Consider the following 27,969-nt stretch of genomic DNA (forward strand, 5'->3'; position numbering starts at 1 on the left):
GCAGGTGGTCAAGTAGAGGCAAGGCAGTGAATTCAGTTTTGTTCTTCAAGAAGCTTGGTGGTAAATGGAGGCACAAGAAGTGTGTTTTATGTTTTGTTTTGTTTTGTTTTGTTTTGTTTTGTTTTGTTTTGTTTTGTTTTGTTTTGGTGGGAGGACTTCTGGCCATTGCAAATCATCTCAGGGAAGAGGGTGGGGCAGGTAAGTGAGCCAGCGGCATCACTGAGTGAGTCCTAGTCAAGGAAGTGACTTCAAAAAAAATTTTTTTAATGTTTATTTTTGAGAGAGAGAGACAGAGTGAGAGTGGGGAGGGTCAGAGAGAGAGGGAGACACAGCATCTGAAGCAGGCCCAAGGCTCCCAGCAGGTTGGGCTCAAACTCCTGAACCATGAGATCGTGACCTGAGCAGAAGTCAGACACTTAACCAACTGAGCCACACAGACACTTCTGGAAGTGATTTTTGATATGCCAATATACTCAGTGCTGAAGGAAAGTAAGGGGTGCCAGCCAATTTCACCTGTTCAAGTTAGTGAACTGAGTTAAATTTGGCTCAGAAACATATGCTTTTAAATTCATCTTTTCCTATATTCTTTGTTTTGTGCTCTCATTTTTTTCCCTCTCTTAAAGTTTTCTTTTAAAAACTCTCACCTTGAGGCACCTGGGTGGCTCAGTTGGTTAGGCACCTGACTTCAGCTCAGGTCATGATCTTGCAGTACGAGTATTTGAGCCCCACATCGGGCTCTGTGCTGACAGCTCAGAGCCTGGAGCCTGCTTAAGATTCTGTGTCTCCCTCTCTCTCTCTCTCTGCCCCTCCCCCACTCATGCTCTGTCTCTCTCTGTCTCTCAAAAATAAATAAAAACATTAAAAAAATATAAAAATTCACCTTAATTTGGCTGAATTAAGAAGACTTTTTTTTTCACTTTAGTCAAGATAGACTAGTATATAATTGGGAAAAGTGTGTGTGTGTGTGTGTGTGTGTGTGTGTATGTGTGTGTGTGTGTGTGTGTGTTGGGGGAGGTGTGAGTGATAGTTAAAATGATTGAGAATAGATAGGTGGGATTGGGGACAAGGGGTAAGGACAACTGTAGACACTGGCCCTTTATTACTTACATAGTTGTCCCTATTATATTTACAGAACAAAAATCAGCTGGGTGTCAAACTTTTGGGGAGCTCAAAACCTTATGCAAACTTTAGATATGTTTGAATAACTGGTTTATCCCTTTGAGTATAGGCATCTCAACTTCTGCATGTGACTGTCTCCCAACTCTGTTCACCGTCACAATGTCTAATATGAGATCATGTACTTCGTGTGTTCTCTACTGATGGCCATGAACAAAGTTCACAGCAGCTATAAAATTCCTGCTGCATTTTGGTTATCCAATGTGGACTGAGGCATTTATTAAGACATAACAGAATCAAGGATGACACTAATTCTGTATCTAATGTGAACCCTCTTAAATTAATGGCTAAGGTCTGGAAGTTGTTTCTTCTTCCCCACACCCAAGGCAATAGCTAATTATTTCAGTGTGAAGGATATTGATGGAGCTAGTTGAAGAAGAAAGCCACTGAGGGGCACCTGGGTGGCTCAGTCAGTTGAGCATCCAACTCTTGATTTTGGCTCAGGTCATGATCCTAGGGTTGTGAGATCAAGCCCCATGTGGAGAGCCATGTGGAGCCCCGCACTGAGTGTGGAGCCTGCTTAAGATTCTCTCTCTTTCTGTCCCTCTCATCCACTTGCATTCTCTCTCTCCCTAAAATAAAAATTAAAAACAACAAAAAGAAGAAATCTAAACTCTTGACTGTACCTGTGCCCTGGTAACAAAGGATATCTTTTTTCAGAAAACTATCTGAAATGGGTTTCACTGGATTCTGTCTGGTGACAGTATTTTATTACTGACCACAGTCTATCAGACTGAGGAACCAAAATAAGGCGGCAGCACTGGGCAAGAAGCAAGTGGGAAAGAGCCGCTAGCCTTTGGCCAAAGCTGGTAGTTTTGGTCAGAAAACCTGATTGTGTCACCTTTTCAAATAAGCTGGTCTGTAAGAATACATTTAACCCCTTTTTCTGTATCTGTGCTAAGTTCAGAATCAAATATGTGGTAAGAGAAATCACTCTCTCTATTTAGACCGAGTTCTGGACCAGAGGTTTTCACACCTTTCATCACCTGAAGTGTGTGTGTGTGTGTGTGTGTGTGTGTGTGTGTGTGTGTGTGTGTTGTGTGTAATTCTTCTTTTTCAAAAGCCATGATACTTAAATCTTCAACCAAACTTTAACCAAAGCAGGCAGGCAGATTTATGTGATCTACGGGAATTTAACTTTTACTCTGTTGCCCTTAAGTCACTTTTCTTATTTCAAATTTAGACTTTTATCCAACAGCAGAATATCAAGCATTACCATCCATCTCTGGCCTAACAGCCAACCTATTTGGTTTCCATAAAACAACCATTTTTATATTTCAATGGTACTTGTTTGTTGATCCACTTGAGTGTTTTATTACGTTTTCCTTCATTGTTTAAAATAAATAAATGTAAGATGGAGAAATTTAACATGCTAACGTTAGCAATAATACAATTAAGAAAAAGATGGAGAAAGCATGCAGTAGACCAAACATTGGTATTGCAACCTCAATCGCTCCCTGGATGAAATATGAAATTGGCTTCCATAGAGAGAGGTCAAAGAGAGACTGAAAAAAGAGACAGACCACTCCAGATTGGTAAGTGAAAGTTTTAAGAAGCAAGGGAACTTACATGTTAGGCTTTTCTTGGGTGGCCACAAGACAAGTAGCTCTCCACACCAGCCCACCAGAATCTTAAATTTTTGTAGTAGGCTTAACTGGGTTCAGTCCTGTTTTAAGTCCAGATGGCCTCAACAACACTTTACTCCCTCAAGGCTATGTCCTTGAAATAACTTCTAGTGTGGAAATGGTGAGCAGAAGGACAGGAGAGAGGGTGAAGAGCTTCCAATGGCCTGGGTCCAGCTCACAGTTCAACTGACAGTCATGTCCTCTCAATAACCTCCTCCAACATCAAAGGAGGTGTCTCTTCCGTCTGGTTTGGATGCACATTACAAGTAACCTTGTTGAGAAGAAGTCAAACCTTCACTCTGCAAATGACATGATACTCTATGTGGAAAACACAAAAGACTCTAATAACAAACTGCTAGAACTGATATATGAATTCAGCAAAGTCACAGGATATAAAATCAATGTACATAAATCTGGCATTTCTATACACCAATAATGAAATAGCAGAAAGAGAAATCAAGGGATTAATCCCATTTACAACTGCACCAAAAACCATAAAATACCTAGAAATAAACATACCCAAAGAGGTAAAATATCTATACACTGAAAACTGTAGAAAGCTTATGAAAGAAATTGAAGAAGGCACAGAGAAATGGAAAAATATTCCATGCTTAGAGACTGGAAGAACAAATATTATTAAAATGTCGATACTACCCAAAGTAATCTACATATTCAATGCAATCCCTATCAAAATTATAGCAGCATTCTTCACAAAGCTAAAACAAACAATTCTAAAATTTGTATGGAACCAGAAAAGACACTGAATAGCCAAAGTAATGTTAAAAAAAAAATCAAAGTTGAAGGCATCACAATTCTGGACTTCAAGCTGTATTATGAAGCTGTAATCATCAAGACACTCTGGTACCAGCAAAAAAACAGACACATAGATCAATGGAACAGGATAGAGAACCCAGAAATGGACCCAAAAATATATGGCCAACTAATCTTTGACAAAGCAGGAAAGAATATCCAATGGAAAAAAGACAGTCTCTTCAGCATAATCATTTTGGGAAAACTGGACAGACATGTAGAAGAATGAACCTGGACCACTTTCTTACACCATATACAAATAATAATCTCAAAATGGATGAAAGACCTAAACATAAGACAGGAAGCCATCAAAATCCTAGAGGAGAAAACAGGCAACAACTTCTTTGCAGTAACTTAGCTGCAGTAACTTCTTACTTGACATGTCTCAAGAGGCAAGGGAAACAAAAGCAAAAATGAACTATTGGGACCTCATCAAGATAAAAAGCTTCTGCACAGTGAAGGAAACAACAAAACTAAAAGTCAACTGACAGAATGGGAGAAGATATTTGCAAATGACATATCAGATAAAGGGTTAGTATCCAAAATCTATAAAGAACTTATCAACTCAACACCCAAAAAACAAATAATCCAATGAAGAAATGGACAAAAGACATGAATAGACACCTTTCCAAAGAAGACATCCAGATGGCCAATAGACACATGAAAAAATGCTCAACATCATTCATCATCAGGGAAATACAAATCAAAACCACAATGAGATACCACCTCACACCTGTCAGAATGGCTAACATTAACAACTCAGGCAACAACAGATGTTGGTGAGAATGCAGAGAAAGAGGATCTCTTTTGCATTGTTGCTGGGAATGAAAGCTGGTGCAGCCACTCTGGAAAACAGTATGGAGTTTCCTCAAAAAGCTAAAAATAGAACTACCCTATGACCCAATAATGGGACTACTCGGTATTTATCCAAAGGATACAGGGGTGCTGTTTCGAAGGGGCACATGCACTGCAAAGTTTATAGCAGCACTATCAACAAGAGCCAACGTATGGAAAGAGCCCAAATGTCCATCAACTGATGAATGGATAAAGATGTGACTATTCTTCTTCCATTCCATACAGTGGAATATTATTCAGCAATCAAAAAGAATGAAGTCTTGCCATTTGCAACAATGTGGATGGAACTAGTGTATTATGCTAAGCAAAATAAGTCACTCAGAGAAAGACAAATATCATATGATTTCACTCATATGTGGAATTTAAGATACAAAACAGGTGAACATAAGGGAAGAAAAATAATATAAAAATAGAGAAGGAGACAAACCATAAGAGACTCTTAAATACAGGGAACAAACTGAGGGTTGCTGGCAGGGTGTTGGGTGGGGGAAAGGGCTAAAGGGGTGAGGGGCATTGAGGACATTTTGTGGGATGACCACTGGGTGTCATATGTAAGTGATGAATCACAGAATTCTATTCCTGAAATTATTATTACACTATATCCTAAGTAACTTGGATTTTAATTAATTAATTAATTAAATGGAACAAAGAACAACAGAAGGCCTTGCAACAACTGAAAACTAAAAACAAAAAAAATCGTGTCCGACTTTGGCTCAGGTCATGGTCTCACCATTTATGATTTTCAGCCCCCGAAATGGGCTCTCTGCTGTCAGTGCAGAGCCTGCTCTGAATCTTCTGTCCCCCTCTCTCTCTGCCCCTCCCCCCTTTCAAAAATAAACGTACATTTAAAAAAACATTTTTGGGCTTTGGGCCCTTAATAGACACCTTACCAGAGAAGATACACACAGGGCAAATAGGCATATGTAAATATGCTCCACCTCATGTCATCAGGGAAATGCAAATTAAAACAACAATGAGATGCCACTACATACCTATCAGAATGGTCAAAATGTGGAACACTGATAAGGCCAAGTGCTGGTGAGGATGTGAAGCAATAGGAACTTGCATTGCTGGTGGGAATGTAAAGTGGTATCTTCACTTTAAGAGAGAGTTTGGTGGTTTCTTCAAAACTAAACACAGTCTACCATTCAATCTAGCAATTACATTCCTTAGTATTTTCCCAAAGGATTTGAAAATTTATGTCCACACAAAACCCTTCACATAGATGTGTATAGCAGCTCTATTCATGATTGCCAAAACCGATGAGTGGATAAGTTAACTGTAGTACATCCAGATGATGGAATATTATTCAGTGCTAAAAAAAAGAAATGAGCTATTAAGCCATGAAAAGATACAGGGGAAATTCAAATGTATATTACTAAGTGAAAGAAGTCAATCTGAAAATGCTATATACTATATAATTGAACCATATGACATTCTGGAAAAGGCAAACTATAGAGACAGAAAAAAAATTAGTGGTTACCAGGGGAGAGATAAATAGGTGGAACATTGAGGATTTTTAGGGCAGTGAAAATACTCTATTTGGTACTACAGTTGAGCCTTGAGCAACACAGGCTTGAACGGTCCCACCCATAAGTGGATTTTTAAAAGTATAGTACAGTGCATGTATTTTATCTTATGATTTCCTTAATATTTTTTCTCTAGCTTATTTTATTGTAAGAATACAGGATATAGTACATATAAAATACAAAATCTGTATTAATCAGCTTCATGTGAGTGGTAAGGCTTCTTATGGTCAATAGTAGGCTCTTAGTAATGAAGTTTTTGGAGAGTCAAAAGTTATATGTGGATTTCTGCAAGGGATTGGCACCAAAGCCCTACATTGTTCAGGAGTCAGCTGTAGAATGATAGCTACACGTCATTGTACATTTGTCCAAATCCACAGAATGTGCAGCACCAAGAGACAACCCTAAGGTAAACCAAGGACCTTGGGTAATTATTAATGTATACCTGTAGGTTCATCAGTTGTAACAGACGTGTTGCACCACTCTGGTTGGGGATGCGGATAATGGGGAAGTTATGCAGGTGTGAGGACGAGGGAACACACGAAATCTTGGTACCTTCTTATCAGTTTTGTATAAACTTAAAACTGCTCTTAAATAACGAAGTCTTTAAAAAATAAAGTCTACTCCCTCTGTCTCAAAAATAAATAAACATTTTTTAAAAATTAAAAAAAAGGCGGGCGCCTGGTGGCTCAGTAGGTTAAACATCTGACTTCGGCTCAGGTCATGATCTGGCGGTTTGTGGGTTGGAGCCCCGCATTGCGCTCTGTGCTAACGGCTCAGAGCCTGGAGCCGGTTTCCGATTCTGTGTCTCCCTCTCTCTCTGCCCTTCCCCCACTAGCGCTCTGTCTCCCTCTGTCTCAAAAATAAATAAACATTTAAAAAATTTTTTAAATAAAGTCTACTAAAAATAATTTATAAAATACTATCAAAGTTATAATCTCCTTTCCATCTGTCTCAAATTACCATCAGGGATTCCATTTTACTTCATTACACTTTTTTTTTTAGATCAAATGTGATTTCAGTGAAACTAAGAGAGCTAGGCTTTGAGGTAAGAAATTTCTAAAATTAATTTTCATCGCACATTATTAATGTTTAATCCTTGTTTTGAATATTCATAGATATAGTGTATGACATACAGGGGTTAAAAAGCTGCAGTAATCTTTGTGTGGAGAATTTTAGAATTATTATTTATTCTCTGAGAAGATACCTCACTCCCCTTTACTTTCTTTCAATCACACTCTCAGGAAAGCTTCATTTATAAAAGTAGCAAATTGTGTCTTAATGAAATATTAGTTTCATACCCTCACAAAACTTATAACCTGACTCTGTCTACAATTCCCATTTTTAGACTCACCTTTGGGTTAAGGCTGTTGCTACAATGTAGGCAACAGAAATAAAGCCCTGTTATGTTTCAAAATGAAAACATAAAAGATTAACTTTTTTGATGGGCATTTTTCTAAAATGTATTGCTCACGTTCCTACATTCTTAGGGTATGTAGAACATAATGACAAGTGTTCTTAGTTATCTGTAATCATTACCATTCCGTATTATTGTGCCATTTGGTATAATATTCTCAGGGCCTAATGAAGTAGAAGTATAGGGTTTTATGGATTTACTTATAGGCATATTTAATAGCAACCACTTAACTTATACAAATTTCATGTCTGTTTTTATGTATTTTATTTCTTCTTTTTCTTTTTCTAATTACATTTTACTTCTTACTACTTTTAGCCAATCTTATAAAATTACATTTAATAGGCTGTAAATAAGGATCTGAGAGTTTGTGCTAGGAATAATAATTATGAGTTTGAGCATATAGTTTTAGAGTTTTTGTTTGGCAACTGAGATGCCTCTTGGTCTCAATTGTCTTTTATATGATGGAAATCACCCAATGAGTGAGAGCTGGAAATGTGAATGTTATGTTTCAGTTTACTGATAACTTTATGAGTATTCCTAAAGGATTGGTAAGCTTTCCCTCTTCTATGACAAAATATTTCAAGAATGTCAAAAATACCAAAAAATATTTTTAAATTTATTTTTAATATGTGCATATATGCCAAACAGATTATATAAAATATTGACATTTTCCTATATTAAGAATTTTTGTTAAGGGCACCTGGGTGGCTCAGTCAGTTAAGTGTCTGACTCTTGGTTTCAGCTTAGGTCATAATCTCACCATTCGTGAGTTCAAGCCCTGCATCAGGCTCTGTGCTGACAGTGCAGAACCTCCTTGGGATTCTCTCTCTCTCCCTCCCTCTCTCTCTCTGCCCCTCCTGCTCTCTCTCTCTCTCAAAATAAATAAACTTTCAAAAAAGAATTTTTGTTAAAGAAATAAAATGCATGAAGACAATTGAGGTTTTTTATATTATCACGGATTCCCTTCTTCTCCTTCTTTCTCAGATGCAACCACTTGCCTGAAGATGATGGGTATCCTTTCTGTCCAAGGTTTATGCATTCACAGTGCACATGTATTAATAACTCATTTATGTAATATACTGTTGTATGTTTTTTAAATTTTAAATAAGTAGTGTCATACTTACGTAGCATTCTGCAATGTGTTTTTCATTCAAACTTTTTCAAGGTTGCCCTATATAATTCATGGAGTTCTAGTTCATTAATTTTAAATGCTGTGCAATATTCCATTGTATAACTAACACAATTTACATTAATTTTTCACTCTTTTAAACAGGATTGCTATAAACATTCCCTTGCATATTTCATTATGTATATTACATCTTATATGCATGTTGGAGAATTTCTCCAGGGTGTATAGCAGGCATTAGAATATACACAGGTTACAGAATATACACATCTTCACATTTACTAGATGTGGTGAAGCACCCTCAGGTAGTGGCAACTTCTATTTACTCCAGCAACGCCGCGGTGGTCCCATTATCTCAATTCCTTACTAACTCTTGATTTTGCCAAATTTAAACTTTTTTTTTTGCCATTTTTGTATTTGTTTTGTTTTGTTTTTGTTTTGTTTTTCATGAGTGAGGGCATGCCAGAGAGAGAGGGAGAGAGAGAATCCCAAGCAGGCTCCTTGCTGTCAGCACAGAGCCCAATGCAGGGCTCGAACCCACAAACTGTAAGATCATGACCTGAGCCTAAGTCAGATGCTTAACTGACTGAGCCACATAGGTGCCCCATTATAGTTGTTTTAATTTGTATTTCCATCATTATCAGGGAAGTAAAACATTTTTCTTATATTTACTGGACGTTCAGGTTTTGGTTTCAGTAAACTGCACGTTCATATCCTTTGCCCATTTTCCTATTACATTTTTGAGTTTTTCATATTCATTTGCAGTTATATTTATATATTTAAATACCAATCATTGGCCAGTTATTTGTGCTACAATGGTCTTTTCCTAGCCAATGGTTTGTTTTTTAAATTTATTTATGGCAACTTTTATTTCACACAAAACATTCTCGTTCTTGAATTTAAAGGAATTGAATATATTAGTCTTCTGGTTTTTGTTTCTTAATGTAATGTTTTCTACCCCAATGTCTCAGAGATGTTCTTTCAGCTGGGATTTATCTGTGTGCATTGTGTGACACAGATATCTCACTTTGTTTTTTCACACAAAGAATCTACTTAGATCTCTTTTGGAATCATCGACATCTTTTGGATATTGAGTTTTCATTGTTGTTAAATATTCATTTTTTTGGATAAGAGTGTGGTTATGTTTCACCCTTCATTTTAGAGGTTAGTTATTTGGATAAAGTGACCTTTCATCCGTCAACTCAATATCTATTAATCATATTGTTGTTATAACTATTGTTAGTGATAGTAACAAGCTATGCTGAGTTGGAATGCAACAGTCCTCATTTGTTCAGAGTAAGCATCACACTTGTTCATGTGCAAGGGCAATGACTAGTGCATGGAGCAAACTAACAGAGCTACAGTAAATAATAATGATTAGTTATTATGTGCCAGGCATTATACTTAATATGTTACTTGAATTAAGTAATTCAATCCTCATAAATATTCCTTGGGATAAATTGTTATTATCCTTGTTTTCCAGAGGATGCAGAAGAGGTTTAATAACAGTCTGAGCCATTGTCAGTTTTGACCACAACCAAAAACCTATTTATCCCAAAGTCTTCACTGTTTCTTAGGGAGGTGGTTATTGTGAAAACAGCAGGAAAGAGAAGTATCTACCCAAATTATTTGGCTTTTGTTGTGATTCTTCACCAAAGAATTATTAAGTTGTACCACAGCCTAATGTTTGCCCTCCCTTGAGAATAATTATTAGTATTTCTAGGATAAGACACGTTGTTAGTTTTTTGGTTTTTCTTTTTAAATCAAAGCAGCAAGCCCTAATCAATCCAATAATTGACAGAAAGGACCAGTTGATGGGTGAGATTTTTAAATATGGCTGTAATAGCATAACATATCGAGAAGTTGAATCACTATGTTGTACATCTGAAAATAATGGAGTATTATGTGTCAACTATACTCAAAAAATAAAAACAAAAAAACAATACAGATGGCTCTTTCATAAGTGAAGAACAGACGCATATAGAAGAAAACTGCAATAGATATTTCATCACCGTGTGAAATACTCTAAAAATATTCAGGGCAAGGAAGAATGATAAACCAGTGTTTGGCTGAAACCATGCAGAAAATAAAGAAATCTAAAATCACATGAGATGTTAACTCAGAGTAGTTCCATCTCTCCACTTGGAGAATTCCCTAGTAGTGTTAGTGTAGCTGCTTTTGTCCAGCTATTAACTGAAAGCATTCTGTTGCTCATTAGTGAAGAAACATATTGAGTCCCCAGCAAAATATAAAGGAGTTATAAGCTAAATAACATTTTAAAACATGCTATGTAGTAAAATTATGGCTTTAGATTTTTCTAGTAATGGGTAGTAGTCCAAACCAATACAATAACATTCTATAAAACATACTGTTAAATAGTTTACTTAACTCTTAGAGAAGAAAAGGTAGGAAAGACATTTTCCACAGTAAACATTAAAAAGTCTTTGTAAAGCAGTTGCTTGTCATTTCAACAAGTATTTTTTTTTGAGAGCTTGCTTTGACCCTTGTATTGTACTAACCAAAAATACCAAGATTAAAAACTTAATTATCCTTACCCTTAAGGAAATTGTCATCTTGATTAGTGGGCCATTAGTGGCCATCACTTAGCTATATCCTGAGAGCATAGACTAAAGACAGATAAAGTTTGATGGTAAACTGACTGCAAAAATGGCCCAAACATTCTATTCTCTGTAATCATGACTTTTGCAATATGACTTTATAGCTCCTCCCATTAAGAGATGAGTCTGGCCTTGTTATTTGCTAATAAAATGTGATAGAAATGATAGCATATCAGTTCCTCATTTAGGCCATAAGAAACTTCTGCTCCCTAAAGCCCTGCCACACCCATGAGAACAAGACTGGAATAGTCTAGGTCAGCCAGCCTGCATCATTGATTAGCTAGTTGACCACAGAATGAATTAGGTGGAGCAAACATATTTGAGATCAACTTATGTTGCTCCAGATCGCCAATACTGCCCAGCTTACCCACAGCTCATGGGAAGTAATAACTGATTATTGTTTTAAGGCTCAAAATGTAAGACACTAGGTTTTGAGGTGGTTTGTTTTATAGAAGTAGCTAACTGATAGAAATACGCAAAATATTTATGTGGCTGGAGTATGGCTCTAGAAAGTCAAGTCCTTCCGGAGCAATTCAGGAAGTTTAGGCAACTGAATGTTACTTGGCAGGTATTTGGTGGGAAAATATGGAAATGAAGGCAGTTGAGGAATTATCAAGTCAAACTTGACCAACTTCACAAGATTTTCAAAGTCAGGGCCTCTGTACAGGTGTTGCCAGGCTTCTAAATGTCTTCTTTTATGCTTCTGACAGTCAGTGTTTAGGCTCAAAATCTAGTGTCAAAAGACCATAGAATGTGAGAGCTAATAGAAACTTCAGAGATTTCATACCCTCATTTTGCAAATAAATAAGAACAGAGACCCAAAAGTGATCAATGACCTGTCCTAGATCACACAGATAACTTTCACCTCTCGCTCTTATTTGTCACTCACAGTTAGTTACAATTGTCAGTGTTCTATGGATTGGTGCCTCTTTTTCACTGCTTCCTTCAAAGTTTATGGCTTTATCGCTCGGTATTTGATTTACTTCAATGGCCTATTTCTTGATATTTCTTCTTATTGCAGTGTTTCATAATAAGAGCACCACTGGCATTTTAGGTAGGAAAATTCTTCACTGTGGGAGACTGCCTTGTGCCTTGCTAGACATTTTGTCTCCTTGATCCCAAGGTAATAAGTGGTATGTTATGTGAGTTTTGCCACACCTAAAAATAAAAGTTAAAAAAAATACCCCTACATAGTTACAGTTATGCCCCTCTCTCACTGACACTATGGAGGGTGTACTAAGCCACTACAAAGACTCTTGAGAAACCCTTTGGAAATTCCTCCTAGAGCCTTCCCTGGTGAATCTAGCCCATTTTAATCTTTGAATTTTCTGACCATAGCAATAATTGACCTTTATTATATTTATTCATAGCTTCAAATTATTAGTATCACATAATCTGATATTTTATACATTTTGTTTCATTAAATGACTATTATGGATAAGCTCTGTGTTCTGGGCTAGACCTTAAACTGCTTGGGCTTTTGCCTTTCTCATAGCACCTTGCTCAGTAGTAGGTCTGTGGTTTATATTCTACAGATACTTGTTGATCAGTTGACTATTGGAGACTTGACTGGAGAGCAACAGAAAGCTACTAGAGTCATGGTTACTTTGAAATTAAATGTTGCATTGTGCACTTTACTTAGCCTTTCTCTGCATTGTCTAGCGCACTACAGCACTGTGAGCTGCTGTCCTCCTACAGACTACAAAAATACACCATTGTCCTGTGGATTTTGAGTCTTGCTGCCTAGTTTTATGGAAAATCGTAAAGACCTCTTTAAGTTTGAGCTCCCTTTATCCATGTAACACACAGGATGGCTTTTAAATCTATGGCATTGTCGAGGCCCTCCTGGAGGAAGCCTCCCTTCAGTTGTCACATTCACCAATAATGCCAGACCTTTCCCACCTGTTTGTGTTGGCCTTTCATTTACTATTCTTTGGAACCATTTCAAACTTACTGTCAAATAATAACCTGCCATCACGTAACTGTGTACCTTATGGCTGTCTTCCCTCCTGCACTCTCTTCCTCCTCATGTAACTCTCCTCACCCACTCCAATCCCTAAACTAGACATTACTGAAAAAGATCCATGAGGTTTTCCAGCATTCAGCATTTCTCTGTCCCCAACAATTCGTTTTAAGAATCATAATGCATTTAATCTTTCTAAATTTCTCTGACCTTAGGCTTTCATGCAGGAATAAACACCATGCTCAGTTTGTCAGAGTAAGTAGTAGAGCGGGGAAAAAAGAACCTTTGCAGTTTGGTACAGGGAAATGGAACCCTGAAAATCTATTTGAGGCATAATCATCTGACAATTGTTCATGCCCCGGATGGAGCAAATCAGATTTATTATGCTCAAAAAACACCTTCAATTCTGATAGAGTTTCTATACAAGAAAAACAGTCATCTCGTGCTGATATTACTTCTTATATTTTTGTTCAATTTTAACAGCCTATGCAAGAGCAATAACATTTCCCCCCTAATTTTTGCCCTTCATATTTGTTCGGAGGTCATAAACCCTACAAGTCACTGATGACCATCTTGACTGATTTTATTTAGTAGAATTTTAGGTGGGCTCTATGATTTTGGCTCACACTGGAGATGAATTATACAGGTCCTGTTTTCAGCATGAGGCTGTGATTCCAAGTGTTAACTTGAACATCTGTTGATTTTGATATCTGCCTACCCAGAAGGCGTGTGGTTCTCTTCTGAAGAACTCATGTTAAATGTTAATTGGCTCCTTAGGGGAGTCTTCTTTGTGAAAATAGAAGATAATTTGTACTTTGGGCTAAACATTTTTCTCCATTGATTTTGGCATAGAGCTGATGGGAAATGTCATGTTTCCTTTAGCCACAGGGAAGCAATGAGGCTGGAAGGGTGGGTAGAGGGCTTTATTTACCTGTTTCCTCAATGTTCCTTTCTTTCCAAGGCAATGTTTCAGGGTAGAGAATGTCCTCTTTGAGCACAAATACTGGTAATGCATTTCTCAGGGCAATATAGTTAGCAAGGTCCAAATCCATTCTTGTTAGGGCAGTTTTGGAATGTTTCAAAGTAGTCCTGCAACATCATAAAGTCTTGTATGTCCATGCTCCATTAATAAAAGGTGGCTATTAATGTAACGGAGAAAGAGGCAGGTGTGCTTGGCACACTTGTATGTTTTCTAATATGTGATCTGAACAGATGGCGAGGAATGTGTAGAAATCCCGATGTCTCCTGGTCTTCTGACAAGTTGATCTCTGTGCTGCAGTGTGAACAAGAGTGGACAACTCTTCAAAGGAAGACCAGTTGTTATGTTGGCAACTCTGTCAATAAAACGATCCTGCTCAACATAAGTCCAAATCTGCCAGGGACTGAGGTTAAGAGAATTCTATTCACTTCAAGAATTGGTAGTCCTTGTACTGCTAATGTCGTTATTTTAAAATTAGGGATTCGTGGTCTTCCTCCTCTAGGTCTGTGGTGCCCTATAAAGTTGTCCAACACTACAGGAAACAGACCTACCTCTGCTTCATAGGCATCATCAATTAACCCTTTACTTAGTGTTTTTGAGTTTCCTGGGAGAATTACAACATAGCTTTAAAATGCATGAGCTGTGAATTCATCTGTGTGATTACCAAACCATAAACCATTTGGTGGCAGTTCTACAAGTCCAACGTGGGCAGAGACTGCAAACACATGTTTATGTTCTCTCTCTTTGTGGCAGTTAGATTCAAAGTGACTCCTATAAAGTCAAAATGATCCTCCTCAGATGAGAAGGTGGTGATTATTCCTTCGACAGAGAGAGAGAGAGAGAGAGAGAGAGAGAGAGAGAGAGAGAGAGACCTTGGATCATCTGGAAACTCTTGGTGAAGGGTATACATGCTTGGAGGTCAGGCCAGCCTCAGTTACAGCTGGTCTATCTTTGTGTCATCTACACATTAGGCTCATGTATAAGCTTTTATTCAAATTAGGAATCCGAAAAGTTAAATCCATGACAAAAAGCTAAAAAACTACTTTTTAGCATATTACAGTTGGCAAAATTAATTTTTGATGCCATGTCTCACTTCCACCCTCTTTCTATGTCCTTATTTTCTTGATTTTATTCCAATCAATCAATCAAGCCTCTGTGGCCTCCTTTTAGAAAGCTTAAATTGAAGTAGGAATAGAAGATGGCACCATCTATGGCTCAGAACCCTTTTTTTTTTTTTGCAAGACCCTTCTCACTACTCCATTATCTTCTCTCTTTCTCTGCTTTTCTCACTTTGACTTCTACTTTGATCTTCACTCTGCTTTCATCCAAAATGTTCTTTCCTTCCTTCTTTCTTACTCTTTTCTTTCTTCTTTCTGTCTCTCTCTCTCTCTCTCTCTCTCTTCCTCTCTCCCTCTCTCGAAGGTTGTGAGGCAGAGAACAGGAGTCAGAGAAAAAACTGCATGTCTGTGATATAGATACAGTTATTCTTTCCTTGTTTTCTGTGTCCTAATTTGTTCACCTTTTACTGGATCTTAGTTCTTGCTCTTAAAAATATGCACAAAATTCTTTAGAGCAAAGCAAAGAGCAGCTTTAGCTGCAGAAAACCTGGGACTCTGGGTCTTCTAAAGCTCTGCCATGCTTTTCCAGGCATGTCTCCTCCACTCCCTTAAAGCACTTGGCCCTGCCCCAGGCGTGCTCCACCTCGCTGCTGTACATCACAGAGCAAAAGCAAATTCTCAGTGGATATGGAACAGGGGTTGACAAATTTTCTCCATAAAGAGCCAAATAGTAAATATTTTAGGCTTTGCAGACCATCTATGGTTTCTGTTGCAACTACTCAACTCCAGCAGTTGGGCCACAATATCTGCCAAAAGCAATACATAAATGAATGGGCATGGCTGTGTTCCAATAAAACTATATTCATGTACACTGAAATTTGAATTTCAAATAATTTTCATGTGTCGGAAAATATTCTTCATCTTTTCATTTCCCTCAACCATTTACAAGTATAAAAAGTAGTCGTACCTGGTAGGCTGAACAACAACAAAAAAACCACCAGGCTGTGAGCCAGATTTGGCCTGAGAATTATAATTTGCAGACACCTAATATAAAGGATAAATTCACAGAGACTAGGAATTTTATGTGAATGGCATGAATTTTAAACTACTTCTATTTTGGCACAAGTCATGCTCTCAGGTTGGGCTCTTCACGTGTGATATATCTCAAGATTTTCTTATGTCATCCAATTATCCCAAATTGTAATAGAGGAGAGACAAGTATTCCATCTTGAAAAACCTGAAAATCATTCAGTAAGTCAGATTTTGGAGCATTATGATCCATACCTGTCACCTTTTATATTCTGATGACCACAGGTGGTCTCCCCCTGTGGTGTGTTTTCCTTCTGCATTTACCTCCATCTGAAAGGAGCCCAGAAACGGTTGCTACCTAAATGATGACACTCCCCTCTAAGCATCATACCTTAAAGAAGGGGAGCAGCAAGGTTGGGGAAAAATCACGTGAAGGGAAGAAAAGATTTTTACCCCCTGATGGAGGTTTCCATAGCCAAAACCAATACAGCCATGACCCAAATCTAAATGGGGATAGGAAGTTCAAAAGTTGACTCCAGTGACCTCTAGGTATATTTGTACAATACAAATATATTTGTATATTTGGGTATCCTCCTCTCCTTTGGGTAAAAACTGTCTTCCAAGAAGAATAAGATTCCCAGGGCGTGCCCTTTGTGACAGTCACTGGCCAACACTGTTTTTTGATGTGGGAAACAAAGGCAAATGAAAAATTAAATTCCCTTACTGCCTACAGCCCACTGACAAATCCTTGAGACAGGAAGAGTAACCTTCTTTTGGGAGCTCACTGCTTCCATGTTAACACTTTGCTAAGGGCAAAAGGGAATCTTAGCTTAACATTATCCCGACCTCCCACAATCCTTTAAGTCTACTTTAAATTTTTACATATAAAAATTCCTTTGGAAACTTCCTTTATCTCTACCCCCCCCCCAAGATATATGTTAATAATCATACTCCAAGCATATGGCCCCTGATATAAATCTGAAGGGTCTCATGACTGAGGTTTTACGAGACAGTAATACATGATCTTTTCTTAACAACAGCTAGTCCCCCAAGGTCTTGGAAATCTTGCTTCTAAAATTTCTTAGAGATTTACAGTATCCCTAACCCCCTTCCAACTGAAGGTTGGAAGGTATATATATTATATACTGAAGGTATATATTCAGTCGCCCGTCACAACCCCAGTGCAGCTCTTTCTGCCCACGGGTCCTGTCCCTGTGCTTTAACAAAATCAGCTTCCTTTTTTTTTCTTTTTTAACCAAAAATATCTCAGGAATTCTATCTTGGCCATTGGCTCCATACCTCAACACTTCAAACCACATCACTTTTCACCTGCACTTGCCTTTGATCTCTTCAAGAAAAATACAAAGGACCTGGACAAAAGATTAAAAGACATTGGCTTCCTGCGAGGTTTTCACCAACTTTGTTGCTCTCAGACTGAAGTCTAGCATCTAAATCCAAGCAACGAAACGACTGCATCATTTGAACAGCAGAAAATTGAGTAGGAAAATTGAATTCTGAAGCTGAAGGACAAAGTATAGAATCAAAGGCCTTTGCTTATAAATGAGTCCTGTTTAATCTTGCTTTTTCATTTATCTTCTTTTTTATTGTTGTCAGACTATTTTCCCCAACTAGATATTCATATTAGGAAGTTCTGCTTAAGCAATTTGTTATCTAGAAGGGAAAAAATGTACAACTTGAAGAAGCGGTGGGTTTTCAAAGAAATGAAAAGAACCATTTGTTGCAATGACTTGTAAAAACCCTGTGGCAAAGATCTTGTGTTGGTACAAACAGCTCTAGACTTATAAGTGGATTGTGAGCCAAAAGTTTGTTTGTAAGTCATTTGTTTATAACTTGGAAGGCATTTGCCTATCGGAACGGTGTTGTAGGTGGTGGCTGAACACTAGCATTTAGTTACCACAGCTTGTGTAATACACCGTCTTACATTTGAAATGGTAAAATAATAGGGCTTGAGGCTCTCAGACTGAAGTATGCAGAGACATGGCAATGAATACTTCTGGCCATGGAATAAACATGGTGCATCTCTCTGATATGTTCATTTTGTTATAAAATTTAGGGAAGTATCCCTTCTGAATTAAAAATAGGTAATGCAGGGGTGTCTTAAGTACCTCAGTCTTAATTTCTGGTCAAGTCATGATCTCACAGTCGTGAAATCATGAAATGGAGCCTCCAGTTGGGGTCTGTGCTGGGCGTGAAGTCTACTTAAGATTCTCTCTCCCTCTGCCCTTCCCCCACTCATGCTCATGCTCTTTCTCTAAAAAAAAAATGGGTAATGCATAATTTATCGAATAAAACATAAAATCCCTGAAAAATGTAAAGATAAAGGACAAGACTCAAGAATATTTTGTGCTTGTAGCTTGAAGCTTTGGTCCAAATCCCCAGGCTTCCTTGATTTCCCTATTATGCAAACTGGAGATATGAGAGAAGCAAAGCAGGTCAGCATTCCAGTTCCACCTTTGTCTGCAGCATGGCAGCTTCTAGAAGTAGACTCCAGTGGCTCCAGCCAGGCAAGGACAATAAATGAAACTCACTTTATCTAAAATGTAAATTACCATCTTGCTGGGGTAGAAGGAAATAAAGTACCCAAAAGTGACTGGAAGAGACAAAGGAGTCTTGACCACTTCATGCAAGGTGGATCCTAGACTGGATTGTGGAATAGGAAAAGGACATTAATGGAAAAACTGGTGAAATTCTTTTTTTTAAGTTTATTTATTTTGAGAAATAAAGAGGAACAAAGCAGGGAGGGGCAGAGAGAGGGAGAGAGAGAATCCCAAGCAGGCCCTGCTCTGTCAGAGCAGAGCCCGACACAGGGCTCGAACCCATAAACTGTGAGATTAGGATCTGAGCCAAAGTTGGACGCTTAATCCACTGAGCCACCAGGCACCCTAAAACTGTTGAAATTCTACTAAAGACCAGAAATTAGTTCAACTATTGTAACAATGGTGGAATGCCAAAGAAGAGTGGGGAGGTCAGAAGCACATGCTAAAAATTAAACTGCTAAAAACAGTGCTCATATCAATCTCAGTCTTTTTCCTTAAACATCCTTTTATTAATTAATAAGATAAGGGGATATCCTGATATTGTTTCCACATCTGTTATCTCTAGAGATAGGAATGGTGAAGCAAGCCTGGGGCTTAGAGTAAAAAGAGCTTGCTTCAGGTGGTTCACACATCTGAACTGGACAGTTCATGGAAATGGATCAAGTTTTCCAGACTCTACTATGGCTGGGAAAGTTTGGGGTGAGACAGAGCTTTCCTGGGAGACTTCTTGGTTAACTTTCTAAGTCAGAGGTCTTGTTCCAAGACAGTTGAAATGAAAGGCTGCCCCTGCTCCCAAGGTATTGGTGGATCCAGGAGTATTTCCTGCTCACTGGGATTAATCCAAGATTTAGTATCATTTTGGCATAATGTGCAATTCCCTAAGCCCTTAAAAACTTCATGCCATCCATGAATGGAAAAGACCTGTTATATTAGCCTGACAGATACACTGTCAATATAATTAGTACTATCGAATTTCTTTCTCCTTTAGGAGGGAATAGGAAAGACAAAGCAGAAAAAGAACTAGTCATGTAAAATGAAAAGGCAGATGCGGGGGGATGACAATTAAAGAGAAGGGAAAAAAGAGACTACGGCAGCAGGTACATACTCAGTGACTGCAGTTTTGCTGTTCCCCTGTGGAAGGACAAATAGAAGTTTGGAGGTTAGTATCACGAGAACTCCCTAAACTACAGAGACACATGTGCACATGCACACATGCATGTGTGCACATTTAATGGGACTTATTCTGACCTATGCTTACTTTAATTCCAGAGAGCAGAGTCTAGGGAGTGTGTCAAGGGCAGGGTGGAGGGAAGAGTAAGGGATGCTCGCGATTCTTAAGGTAAGTGTAAGGGACAGAAAGAAAACTCTGCATGTGGCATGGAAGGCTTCCTCTAGCACACACTTACACCTAAGGATGTTCTTTATGTCTTCAACTATTTGAGAACAAACAAAAATTACTCCCAGAGGTGTTCTAAACCATGCATGGATCATAAAAAAAGCACGTCTCCACTTTACTGTTCTATTGCTGGTTCTGAGGTCTGCAGACCATTTAGTGAGACTTTGAAGTCTCCAAGAAAATGCCTTTCTCTGCAGAGAAAATATCCCCTGTCCCAATATGCCCCAGTCCAGCCATCCAAAGGGGGAATTAATTATAAATGGCTTCACCGAAACCAAGACATACTTATGTATTGTTGTAAGAGGGGTTTTTCCTTAATGTTTAAGTTTTTATTTTTTAAAATGTTTGAACTTAAAGAAAAGTTGCAAAAATAGCACAGAAATTTCCCACATACCCTTCACTGAGGTATTCCCAGTGTTAACATCTTACATGACCATGATACAATGATCAAAACAAAAAAATTAACATTGGTACAATATTGTAGATAATCCACAGACTTTACTCAGATTTTCTTAGCTTCTCCCCTCATATCCTTTTCCTATTTCAGGATCCAATCCAGGATCCCGTGTTTGAGTTAACTGTCATGGCTCCATAGTCTCCTTTACTATGTGATAGTTCCTCAGTCTTTCCTTTTCTTTCATGACCTTGACACTTTTGAGGAGTACTGATCAGTACTGAAGTTATGCATTTTGAACAAGAGTACCCTTCTTGGAGCATCATTTTGGGAGTTTATGATGTCAGTATGTTTTATTGTTAATGATGCTAACCTGGTTAAGGTGGTATCTTCCAGGACTCCCCACTGTAAATTTACCATTTTTCCTTTTATAATTAGTTAATATATTATAGTGAGACACTTTGAGCCTCTTCAAATATTCTTTTTCATTATATGTTACTAAGTTTAACATTCATCAATAGTTCTCCTTTGTAACAATTATTATGATGTCAATCACCTAAAGATGATTTTCTATTTCTATCACTTTTTCTACATTTATTCATTAGAATTCTACTGTAAGGAGGAGGTGTCCCTTCTCTCCCATTTATTTACTCATTTGATTATTTATTTATATCAATATGGACTCAGGATTTTTTTTAGCCATAGTTATAATCCAATTCTATCATTATTTGCTGGAAGTTGTTTTTGTTTTGTTTTTTAACCTTATGCATCTTGAGCTCCTAAAAGGTGAAAATTATACCAGGAAAAAGAGATCCTCTCATCTATCTTAGATATTACATTTTAGTGCTAGACCTGAATGAATCTTTCAGAAATACTAAAGACAGACTGGAAGGCCTGGGGAAATGTTTGGTACATTTTGGTAATGCATAATTCTGGAGAGCCTTGTCTCAAGCAAGCAATTTAGAGATACCCTTAGTGGCTAAAGATAAGATTTTAAACCAGGAAAAAGAGAATTCTTCAATTAAGAAGATAAATAGGAAGATGAACCCATATTGGAATCCTCAGAATTTGACTCTGAATGCTCAGAATTTGTCTAAATTGTAAATGTACAATTGCTTTGCTTCTAATGGAATCCCTTGCCCTGTTGTTTCCTGCTTACTAGGGAAAAGGGAAACAACACAAAATCCACAAGTATTCCATGTAGAAGAAGGACTTCCTCCTGTGTACTATTTCAGAACCACTTTTCTGAGAAAAGCCAAAAACAAACACTTGTAAAATGTCCTAAATGTCGATCCTTTCCCTTGGGTGAGATGTTCTTTAATGCTGGAAATCATCCTCCTTTCCACAAACTCCCACAGCTCCTTTGCACTTTTCTTAGGACTGTCACCACATTTGGTCCTATCTTGTAACCTCTGTATATATCTAAACTTCCCAATAATTCCAAGTCAAAAATAAGCTGCTTTATTTGATGATACTAATAAATTATTCTTACATTTTTAAAGCTTGATAATAGTATTGTGGATTTGTTTTTTAAGAACTTGTTTTTTTGAGATACACACCAAAATATTTATGGATTTTATGGTATATCTCAGATTTATTTCAAAATCACCCAGCATGGGGGTCGGGGGAGTAGGTAGCATATGTAGAGGGTGGAAGAGAATATCCTCATGACCTTGAATGAAAAAGAACTTCTTAAACAATACTTCAGAAACATAAACCATCAAACAAAGGATTGATGACTTTGATTAAAATTAAGGCTTTTCTTTGAAAAATGGTGGAACATGGGTAAAGGCAAGACAGATTTGGAATGACAAAATATATTTGCAATATTAGAACTGATAAGAGGCTTATATCTAGAATATATACTACACAATCTTCAGATCAACAACAAAAACAAAAGAACAGTCATCCCCTTCAAAAAAAAATGAGTAAAGCAATCTTCAGCAGAGGATCTCCTCAAAATTAACAGGCATATTAAACGGAGGCTCAATGTTATTCATAGTTCTAAGAAATGCAAGACAATACAGTAGATATATTGTTTTATTAAAGTGGCAAAAATCTGAAAGTTCTTTACTGTCAAGTAAGTAGGGACATGGGGCTCTCATAGTCCTCATTGTTAGTTGGTAGATTGTAGGCTGGAATGGTCATTTCAGAGAGCAGACAAGCAGAACTTAGTCACGTTAAATTTACAAATACCCCATGATCCAGCAACCGTGCTACTGCACGTATATCCCAGGGAAAACCTCAACAGGTCTGTAAAGATGTTCATTGCAGCATTACTTTAAAGATGGAGATTTGTAGTCCCAAATAATCTTATAGGCAACACTAAATAAAAATATTCAAGAAACAGATATTCCATTTCTACAAATTCTTCCAGAGAATAGAAAAGAAGAAATGCTCTCCTACTCATTTTCTTAAGCTGAAATAGCAGCAGTAGATAGATCAGTGATTCTCAGTTCTCAAACTTTGCCTCATCTTAAAAGCATGATGTTTTTCTTGTGATCGTTCATATTTCTGTGGTATCGTTGTAATGTCTGCTATTTCACTTCTGGTTTTACTTACTTAAGTCTTCTCTCTTTTTTCTTAGTCTAGCTTAAGATCTGTCAACTTTATCTTTTCCAAAACAACCCTTAGTTTCATGTATCTTTTCTGTTTTTCTAGTCCTTACTTTGTTTATTGCTACTCTGATCTTTGTAATTTCTTTCCTTTCTTCTAATTTTGGGCTTAGTTTCTTCTTCTTTATCTAGTTCCTTGAAGTGTAAAATTAGGTTGTTTATTTGAGATTTTTTTTATCAATATAAGCATTTATCATTATAAACTTATGCCACATCCCATAAATTTTGGTATGTTGTGTTTTCATTTTCATTCGTCACAAGATATAATTTTTGTTTCTCTTTTGATTTTTTCTTTGACCCGTTACTTGATCAGGAGTATATTGTTTAATCTTCACATATTTGTAAATTTTACAGTTGTCCTTCTGTTATTGATTTCTAGTTTCATTACATTGTGGTCAAAAAAAGATATTTGAAAGGAGTTCAGTCTTTTTATATTTGTGAAAATTTGTTTTGTTACCCAATATATGATCTATACTCGAGAATGTTCCATGTGTGCTTGGTAAGAATGTGTATTCTGCAGCTATTGGATAAAATGTTCTGTATATGTTTGTTAGATTCATTGGTATAAAGTATAGTTCAAGCCTAATCTTTCCCTGGTTTTTTTTTTTTTTTTTTGGTCTGGATGATCTACCCATTATTGAAAGTGAAGTCTTGTACTATTTTATTGTTTTGCTGTCTATTTTTCCCTTCAGATCTATTAATATTTGCTTTATATATTTAGGTGCTTTCATGTTAGGTATAAATATATTTACTATTTTCAGTTCTTGGTGAATTAACTATTTTATTATTATACAATGATTTTTGTCTCTTGTTATATTAGACTTAAAGTCTATTTTGTTTGATATAAATATAGCCACTATTCTTCTCTTTTGATTTCCACTTGCATGGAATATCTTTTCATATCCCTTCACTTTCAGCTTGTGTGTGTCCTTAAAATTGAGGTGAGTCTCTTGTAGTGCACATAAAGTTGTGTGTGTGTGTGTGTGTGTGTGTGTGTGTGTGTGTTATCCATTCAGCCACTCTGTGCCTTTTGATTGGAAAATTTAATGCATTTACATTTAAAGTAATTTATATGTAAGGACTTACTAATATCATCTTATTAACTGTTTCTGGCTGTTTTGTACTTCTTTTGTTTCTCTCTTGCTGTTTTCTTTTGTGATTTGATGATTTTCTACAGTGGCATGATTTGATTCTTTTCTTACTATCTTTTGTGCATCTATAAAGGTTTTTGCTTTGTGATTATGGTGAGGCTTATATAAAACATTTTTCCTTTTATTTTTTTATTTTTTTAATATGAAATTTATTGTCAAATTTGTTTCCATACAATACCCAGTGCTCATCCCAACAGATGCCCTCCTCAACGCCCATCACCCACTTTCCCCTCCCTCCCAACCTCCATCAACCCTCAGTTTATTCTCAGTTTTTAAGTCTCTTATGGTTTGGCTCCCTCCCTCTCTAACTTATAAAACATTTTGTAGTTATAACAATCTGTTTTAAACTGATCATGTAAAAACTCCACCCTTTTATTCCCACCTCCACAATTTATGTTTTGATGTCACAGTTCACCTCTTGTTTGTATTGTATATCTAGTTATATTGGGTATTTAACAAATTAGTGTGGCTATCATCATTTTTAATGCTTTTTTCTTTTCATCTTTATGCCAGAGTTAAAGTGATTTACATGCCACCCTTATAGTATTACAATAGTCTGAATTTGACCATATACTTATCTTTACCAATGAGTTTTGTGCTTTTATGTTTTCATATTACTAATTAACATCCTTTCATTCCAGCTTGAAGAACTCCTTTTAGCAATTCCTATACAGCAGGTCTAGTGTGAACCTGCTCAGCTTTTGTTTGTCAGAGAAAGTCTTCAGAAGAAGGAGAACTTTGTCAGGTAAAGTATACTTGGTTGGCAGTTTTCTTTCAGCACTTCAAATATATTATCCCATTCTCTCCTGAACTACTAAGAAATCTACTGATAGCTCTAGGGGATTCTCTTGTATGTGATAGTCTCTTCTCTTGCTGCTTTCAAATTTCTCACTTCATCTTTGATTTTTGACAGTTTAATACTGTATGACAGTATAGACCTCTTCAGGTTGAAACTCTTGAGGGACTTTTGAGTGCCATATATCTGCATGCCCAAATCTTTCCCCAGATTTGAAATGTTCTCAGCCATTATTTCTTTAAATATACTTTCTACCTCTTATTCTCTCTTTTTTTTCTAGAACCCCCATAATTCATATATTAGGTCTCTTGATGGTATCCCATAAATCTCATAGTCTTTTTTAATTCATTTTCTTTTTTTTTCTCCTCTGACTAGATTATGTCAAATAACTTGCCTTTAAGTTCACAGATTTTTTTCCTTCTGCTTGGTCAAGTCTGATGTTAACACTCATGATTGCGTTTTTCACGTCTTTCATTGTATTCTTCAGTTTCAAACTTTCTGTTTGGTTCTTTTTTTTCTCTTTTATAATTTCTCTCTCTTTTGTTCAGCTTCTTATTTTACTTATGTATTTTTTCCTGATTTTATTGAGTTGTCTATTTTTTCTTATAGCTTGCTGAGCTTCCTTAAAACAATTATTTTGAATTTTTTGCCAGAAAATTTACAGATCTCCCTTTATTTATGGACAGTTACTAGAAAATTATTGTTCCTCTGATGGTAGCATGTTTGCTTCTTTGTGTGTGTGTGTGTGTGTGTGTGTGTGTGTGTGTGTACACTTTGAAGTCTTGTATTGCTATCTTTGAATTTGAAGTAGGTGTCACCTCCTCCAGTCTTTACTGGATGGGTTCAGAAGAGAAATGCTTTCACAAGTCGTGCCAAAAAAGTTTCTGAGACTCTCTCAGACCTTTTGTATGGATGCGCCCACTCCACAACTCTTTTTCCTTCTTGGAGGATTAGTCTTAAGATTGTATGCCCTCTCTTGATCCTGCAAAGCCAGGTAGAATGCTGAGAGCCTGCCATTTGTTTTCCCTAGGGCAGTGTCCTGAAGTGCTCATGTTTGTGTGCCTTCTCTCAATCCTGCAGAGTTGGTTTGGCATTCTGTGCATGCTTGCAAGTACCTGCAAAGACTTGCACTCACAGTCCATATGGGAATGTGCAGGGAGCTGGCCACAGGGTGGTGGTTGAGGTAATGGAGCATTGGGGATTGGCCACATAAGGGATCTGCAGGCAAGGCATGCCTAGTGGCTCACGGATGGGCTTCCTGTTGGGAGTCTACAATGTGGTTAATAGGATCAGCAGCCCTGTGATGAGTTCCAAGTGCTGTTTGATGTGCTTCCAGCCTCTCCTAACCCTTCAGTCATGCCAATCACTTGAGTATTTTGCATTTGATAATAAATAAGTGGGTTTCTTGGGCAGTGTCTCACAGAGCTGAGGAAGTCAGACATTCACTCACTATGTTCTCACTTTCCCTCTGTGAGAATTTGGCACTGAGCTGTGCTGCCTTGGAGGAGGAGTTGATATGGATAAATTGAAATTTTTCTTACCCTCTTCAATGCATCTATTCTTAGATGTTTTTTCTCTTATGGTGTGTTAGAACTTCTCCACTGGACTCCCAGTCTCCCACATAGTTACAATTACCTATGAGTGGTTGTCAAAATTGATGTTCTGTGGGGGATGGTGATAGAAAACTTCTATTCCATCATCTTGTTGACATCACTCCTTCCCTTCTGCCTTTATTAATGGGAATTGTATTGTAAAGAATATCTATCCATTGTTCCCAATTTATTTATTTATTAAAGAAGAGAAAAGGATGGGAGTTAGATGTCTTTTATTTCTGTTACTTTAAAATTTTTTTAATGTTTATTTATTTTTTGAGAGGGAGAGAGCACAAGCATGGGAGGGGTAGAGAGAGAGAGACAGAATCTGAAGCAGGGTCCAGACTCTGAGCTGTCAGCACAGAACTCCATGTGGGGCTCAAACTCACGAACCACACATGAGATCATGACTTGAGCTGAAGTCAGACGCTTAAGCAACTGAGCCACCCAAGCACCCCAGATGTCTTTTATTTTAAACTCAAGTTTTAAAAACTATTTTTTTTTCAACGTTTATTTATTTTTGGGACAGAGAGAGACAGAGCATGAACGGGGGAGGGGCAGAGAGAGAGGGAGACACAGAATCAGAAACAGGCTCCAGGCTCTGAGCCATCAGCCCAGAGCCCGATGCGGGGCTCGAACCCACAGACTGCGGGATCGTGACCTGGCTGAAGTCGGACGCTTAACCGACTGCGCCACCCAGGCGCCCCTAAAAACTAATATTTTAATTAAACATGATACAGATAAGTGTATAGAACATATATGCACTACCTTACAAATATTTTTGAACACATTGTTCGAGAAATAGAATATTAATGACTTTCCATAAACCCTTAGTCTATTCTTTCCCAGTGAAAATTTATCCCCCCCTTAGAGACATCTGCAACTGCCATGACTTTTATAGTAAACATTTCCCTCCTTCTCTTTACATATCCCTAAACATTAAAGCTCACTTTTGCCAGTTTCTGGATTTTATATGAAGAGAATCATGCTCATGCTATATGCATTATTTATAATATGCTTTTCCTTCTTCAACATATTTTGAGATGTCGATAATTCTGTAGATTTCTGAAGCTCATTCATTTTTAGTGTTGCATAGTATTCCATTGTATGACTAAAGCACAATTTTTTATTCTATTGTTGATGAGTATATGAATTGTTTTTAGTTTTTTGCAATTATGAAAAAAAGTTATTATGAACATTTTTCTGTGTTCTCCCTAGCTCACATGTCCACTTATTGCTGGGGCTATATATGAAGGATGAGAGTGCTTGTATAATAAGGTAAAGG

At 37.3% G+C, this 27,969-nt stretch overlaps 1 long non-coding RNA gene across 2 annotated transcripts in view; it reads left to right on the forward strand.

Annotated features, from left to right (window-relative positions):
- LOC109491814 overlaps positions 1-27,969 on the forward strand; it is an 85,450-nt gene that overhangs the window by 22,441 nt on the left and 35,040 nt on the right. For both annotated transcript variants that reach the window (XR_006585495.1, XR_006585494.1), the window contains exons 2-3: positions 6,998-7,040; positions 24,938-25,041. This is a non-coding gene — a long non-coding RNA (uncharacterized LOC109491814). The remainder of the gene's footprint in view (positions 1-6,997; positions 7,041-24,937; positions 25,042-27,969) is intronic.

The sequence above is a fragment of the Felis catus genome, chromosome A1, assembly GCF_018350175.1.
Source record: "Felis catus isolate Fca126 chromosome A1, F.catus_Fca126_mat1.0, whole genome shotgun sequence".
Classification (NCBI taxonomy): Eukaryota; Metazoa; Chordata; class Mammalia; order Carnivora; family Felidae; genus Felis; species Felis catus.